Source organism: Chinchilla lanigera, unplaced genomic scaffold, assembly GCF_000276665.1.
Source record: "Chinchilla lanigera isolate Chin_1 unplaced genomic scaffold, ChiLan1.0 scaffold00011, whole genome shotgun sequence".
NCBI lineage: Eukaryota > Metazoa > Chordata > Mammalia > Rodentia > Chinchillidae > Chinchilla > Chinchilla lanigera.
Genome location: NW_004955412.1, coordinates 26,112,549 through 26,119,032, shown reverse-complemented (window position 1 = coordinate 26,119,032; position 6,484 = coordinate 26,112,549).

The following is a 6,484-nucleotide window of genomic DNA, read 5'->3' as shown; positions in this document are numbered from 1 at the left end:
GGCCGACCGCTCGCCAGCCCCGGATGCTCGCGCTCTGCCTGCCCGCCCAGCCGGACAGCCTCAGAGTTTCCGGGGCTCCTCATTAGCTCACTCATTTTCCTCTCCGGGGCAGGGGAAGCGAAAACAGCAACTCCAGACGTTACCGCCACTTTGTGACGGTCTGCCGGCCGGCCGCTGTCCTCACAGCCCTTCCCATCCTGAGAAGTAGTGAGCTCCACGCGGACCGGCAAACGAGGGCTCGCTGGGGGACGGCATGTGAGATCCAGCGGCCCCCACATTTTTCTCATCTGAATGCCAGCGCCCTCTGGGAGCCCAAGAGGTTTTTTTAGGAAGGGAAAAAATTTGACTACAAACGCATCTCCCAGGCTGAAGCTTCCTGCCTCGCTGTGACCCCAAACAGCTTATTGAGCCAGCCAGGGACGCCCCAGCTCAGCCCCCTTCTCCCCAGGGACAGCGCTGCTGCCAGCTGTGCTCTCCCTCCTGAGGCGAGCAGCCAGGCGTCAGTGAAGAGCGAGGTACCAAGCAGGGACTTGCGTGCTCATAAAAGTGACTTCCTGTAAAGTGAAGATTTTAGGGTGGGATTCCACTTATAAAAAGATGTCTGAGATTCTTTTATGTGGGCCCAAGGGCAAACGACAGAGGGGTGGAAGATAAAGTAAACTTGTTAGTAGTATGTACTATAGGAATGTGTCTGTGCAAATAGATTTCAGCCTTGACCCCACCCTGCCCCTAACTCGTAGGAGTGCCCAGGCCTGACAGCAAGGACAGGGAAGTGAAGCAACAGCTAAACTTAAACAGGTGAGGACCTGGAATCATGGGCTTGGCTGGTACCAAGCCTGGAATTCAGCTAAAAAAGGGGTAATCAGAGTTGTAAAATCTTCAGTTAATCTCAGCTGTTGGGGGAATGGGTCTGGTGCCAGAAAAAAAGAGGGCAACAAGCCAAGGACACTGGTAAGGAATAGAGGAAGAACAGAGGAGTGGACAGGCGGCAGGAGCACCAGGGTATGTAAGGTCCGAAGCACTGGAACAGCAAAGGCAGAGTCTTGCTAACAGTGGCTCGCTCCATCAGCTCTCTAACTATAACAAACCCTCTGTCCAGAGGAACATACACTTCATTCTTAGACATCAGAGAGGCAGTATCCAAATGGGTAGTGTGGCGATGTTCCCAGGAGATACCTGCTGTCCCAAATTGGTGAACGAACCAGCTCTGGGCTGAGTGACCCCAAGTATGCCAGCTTAAGGTATCTCCCACTAGAGGATAAAATACACTAGAGGAGTGTGCTGGCCTCCCAGCATGACAGCTCTTTGTATGCAAGATCAGGTTGGCATCCAAATGAGCCAGAGAAGGTACATAGTTACTGGATCCACACAGAGCAGGTGCGCAGGACATCACCAGAGGACAGAGTGACCTTTCCAGGCTTTTGCTGGTGCTACCCAGGCTTCACTAGCATGCAGCAGGGGTCTTTCCATTTTAGACAAAGCAGCCGAGAAATGAGGCTCACTACCGCTGGATCTCCGCGCCCCTCTGGAGAAGCTGTGTCTGTGGCTCACAGAGGACCACACCTGTCTGCTCTGGAGCTCTAAGAGGCACTAAGAAACCTCCCCATGTTAGTCTGCCTGTTATGTACTGTGCACCACGTAGCTGGCAGCAGGGCCAGTCCCGAAACAGTCCTTGCTTTGTCCAGCTCCTTCCTATGGATTACAGCCATGTATCCCTGTTCAGGGCCAGGACGGCAGCTGAAATGTGCCTATTCACACCGGAGCACTTTCTCACTTGTGAGCTGGGGGGGCTCTCGGCTTCCTGCCTCATAGGGGAGTGACAGGGAGGTGTATTATGGCCCCGGTGTTTGTTTTGCTCACTGATAGCGCCTCTCCACTTTTGACTCACCTTCTCTTCTCTGGCATCCCTCCACACCATCTTCTGAACTCTGGGGGATATGGCTAGTACCCGAGGGAAATGAGGAGGGAAAGAAAGGGCTATGAATCAGATACTAAAGGGAAAGGTCCTCCGGTCTTAACGTCATTCCATAATTTGTCCATCATGCTTATCAAATAGTTTAGAACCAGACATGCGTGAGAAGGAAGGCTGGTAGTACATGGCCTTTTTACCTTTCAAATACCAGTTCCTACTGCTAGTAAGTTTCACTGTTCACGACAGGACTTTCTGAGTAGCCAGTTAGCTGTGTAGGTCCTTTTAGATATGGCAGCAAGCATCCTCCTTGGCTTTTCACGAAGGAACAAAGGAACTCGGGTTCTTGAGGAAGTCTATGAGTTCAAATGCCGTGAGAATAAGCTCACCGGCCACAGACCCTCACACACACACACAAGCATCAATCTCTGGGCACATTTCCCTCTTCCCATTTCTGCCTCACAAAATAGAAGATAGCAGCATTTTTATGTGTGTGATGGAAAGACACAGAGCCTGAACTGAAGAGGTAAGAGTTGTGATATTAGGAGAAATTTGGGCCATTCAATATTTTAGATTCAATTTTATATTAGGGTTTTCATGGAGAGGCAGAGTCATGCACTGAGATGAAGAGAGCCAGTTGTAACTAAAAGGCTATTTCTCTGAACTTCAGTTCTCTCTTGTCTATAAAACGTAGGTAATAGCGCCTACCTTTCTGTGTGCATGTAAGAAATAAAACTCATGCGTATGGAAAAAGTACAAAAGTGCCTGGTCCTATTAAGTTGGTTTGGTAAGTGAAGCAATTATCTCATGTGCATGTAATATGAAGATCGATATGGACTACAACTGAGAAAAAACAATGGTCATAATAAATCAAAACAAAATGCAGGAGTCAAAGGATTGGAGTCCTTAAAGAGTCAATAACTACAACAGAATACGTATAGGAGTCAAAGGATCAGAGTCCTGCTACAGAGTCAACAGATATAACAGAATAGGTTTGATCAGCAAAATCCTTAATATCACATATTTAGGTGTGTATAAACAACTTAACTCACTGATTAGTGTAAGCACTGTAATAACACATGATGAGTAATTTGGTCTTGATAAGGATGTATGTGTGGGTTGAGTTAAGAACCAGGAAAATGGAAGAAGCTGTTATTGTCCTAAATGTCAGAGGCTGAAATCTCACTAAGAAGAGTTATTGTTAAATTTCTCCCAGCCAACACAGTCAAAAGATAAGCAAGGTAACCATGAATCCAAAAGGATTTTGTCTTAACTAAAATTCCACAATGTTTGGCAAAGGGAGTTCCAACATTGATATAACCAACCTCAAGTAGAGGCTTCAGTCTATGGAAGACTGAATTGATGGTTAATAATGGCCTGAAGAACGGATGTTAGAGACCTCTCAGCCAATCACCAGAGCAGCCCTAGTCTTGGATATTATCAGCAGCAGGTGTATAAGAGGACAACCTGAAAGCAGGCAGTCCATGAGGAAGGGAGGAAGAGGATGGAGAACAATGTTTCAAATTACTCGAATTTTCCAGAGTCACTTTGTCTAGCAAAAACATAAGAAAGAACATATGAAAGTGAGGTAACCACAGGTAGTCTGATTATACAAGCTGGGAATTTCTGGTTGTTCTTGCCCTTGAAAGCAATAACTCATTTATTTACTCATGGAGTAAACATTTGTTGGGTGTCAGCTTTGTGCTAGACACAGTGCTAGTGCTGACATACGTTGATAGATGAGACAGGCATAGTTCCTGGTCTCCTAGAATTTACAGTTGGATGGGACCAAGATGTGTAAAGACAAATGCCACCTCAGAGTACAGGGAAGAAGAGATGAACATGAGACGTAGGTGGCAGAGGAATGCTCATATTGCTATGGTGGCACTGAGAAGGGCTCAGGGGGGCTGGGGGAGTATCAGAAGGCTTCACGGTAGGTAGTATAAAAATGAGGTTAGGTGCATGCCAAACATAGAAGAGGAGAAAGGTGGGTCCCACTGAGTACATATGCACAGCATGTGCAAAGCAACACACGCATGGAAACGCATGACACTGAAGAAATGATGAAGGAGCCATTCTGCTAGCTGGTGAGGACACACGCATACAGAAATGCAGAGAAATGCAGAAAACAGGGCTGCTGCACTGGTGGTGAGACAGTAAAGAGCCGCAAGCGCCCATGTTAAGGGGTTGGAATTTCATCCTTTGTGCAGTAGAATGCTGTGACAAGAGCGTCTTAAGGAGGGTAAACACATGATCACATTTGCATTTTGGGGGTTGTTTTTGTTTCTGTTTTTTGGGACAGGGTCTCACTATGTCCTCCAGAGGGGCCTTGAACTCACTCTGCAGCCCAGACTGGCCAAGTTTCCTGTACCAGTTTCCCAAGCACTGGGATTGCAGGTATGTGCTGCCATACCAGGCAAGAATTAATGTTTTCAGAGAAGAAACATTTGAAAGCCCTTTGTCAGACTTCTAGTTCCAGATGAAAATGGAATAGGTACATTCCTCCCAATTCTTGCTAAGTACTACTAAAACCCCTGAATATTATTTATACAACCAATATAAGCCTGAAAAGTGGAGAAAAGGCAGATTAGGGATGTTGAGAGCTGAGGAAAGACACAGTAGTGAGTTGTCTGGGTTTGTTTTTGTTTCATATATCCTAGGCTGGGTGCTGGAGAAATCCATATTCCAGAAGCATACCAAACCAAACCAAACCAAAGAAAGAAGGGAAGGGAAAGGGAGGGGACGGGGCAAGCACAGAGATAAACTGGCTTTATTTATCAAGTAGGAGCCTAGCAATTACCATCCCACTGCAACCAAAGCCATAGAGAGCACAGCAGTCCCACCCTCTCCTATCAGCCCAGGCCAAGTGGGAAACCTAGACATCTACTTGCAACTGGATGCAGTGAGATGCTTCCTCACCTCTCAGTCCTGGGATGGTGTTAGAGAACTCCAAGTGGGAAGTCAGGACTATCACCCCCTTCTGGTAATAATAAGCACCCCACCAGCAAGGTGTCATTGGAAGTCACATGGGGAGCAATAAAAAAGTATCTTCTCTTTCCCATACAGATGACAACAGAGGCCTAGCTGGAACTCCCACCATCCAAAGAGTAATGAGATACACTTGTTTAGCCCCTCAAGGGTGTCAGTGGAGGCCAAGTAGGAAACCTATACTTTTGTGCTCGTATACCTGGTGGCGGGAGACATGATCCAAACACATGGTGTACCTTCCCCCAAAGCTAAAATCCACTGACTATACACTTAGTTGCACTCTTGGATGTGTCCCAGACAAGCAAATGGTTCTAGTCATACACAAACCTCTACATGTGTCCATAGCAGCCTTATCTAAGTAGCAAAAAAACCTGGAAATGTCCCTCATAAGTGGATGGTTATCTCAAAAGGCCATATACTATATTATTTCATTTATACAACATTCTTTAATTATAAATTACAAAGATAGAAAAGATATTAGTGAAGATAAAGAGAGAAAATTATAAAGATAGAAAAGATATAGTGAAAGACAAGAGGTAGGGATGGTGGTGGTGGGAAAGGTGTGGGTATAAGGGATCACCTAAGGGAGATCATAGTTCTGCATCTGTGCTGTGGTGGTACATACACCAGTCAACACATGTGACAGGCTGGCACACACAGAACTATAGATATATGTTGAGCCAATGTTGTTTTCTGGTTCTGAAATCATACTACAGCTATATCAAATATGAATGGGGAAACTGGGTTGCAGGATGCCCAGGACTTCTCCAAACTATTTCTTGTGACTCCTGTGAACGTATACTGATTTTACGTTGACACCCCATTTAGCACTGTACCTTAGAGTCCAAGTTATTCTTTTCTAACCCTTTCCTCTGCACTTGCTAATGACTAGTAGATAATATTCCTTCCCATTCCTCAGATAAGGTCATTTAACTTGCAGAGGAAAACAGGCCTCTTCAAATCACACATAGCTGGCCATGGAAAGATAAAATGTCAGCTTTCTTCAAGGGCCAATTCATTTGTCAGGTCAGATTCCTTCTTAGCACTTGGAAATGACTCATCGCTGTGACCAAAGATGCTTTATGTCTGCCTGTCTTACACTCACCCCGTCAGGACTCTACAACTGGAAATACATTCGTACTGTAAGGTTGCAGAGGGAAAAGAAGGAAATGGGGGGGGAACAGACTGAACAAGTAAAAACCGGAAAGGTTGGTTCAGAAATCAGAAACATCTGACTTCAAAGAACTATGACGCTTTCCACAGGGAATGACTGGGAGGTCTTCCAGGAAAGAGTTTATCAGTAAAACTGAAGGTCTGAATACACAAAGCAGCCCTTCATAATAAAAATTAAAGATGTTTCCTAGACCTCTATAGCAGCATAGGCAGGCTCTAGAGCTCTAGATCTGGGGAAACTCTGAGCTCTTCATTGCCTTTGGCCCTGCAAAACCTTCATTCTAGAATTTCTCCACACATCATATCACAGTGATGTATGTGCACCTATGTTCATGGCAGCACAATTTGTAATTGCTAAAATGTGGAAGCAACCTAAATGTCCATCCACTGAGGATTGGATAAGAAAATTGTGGT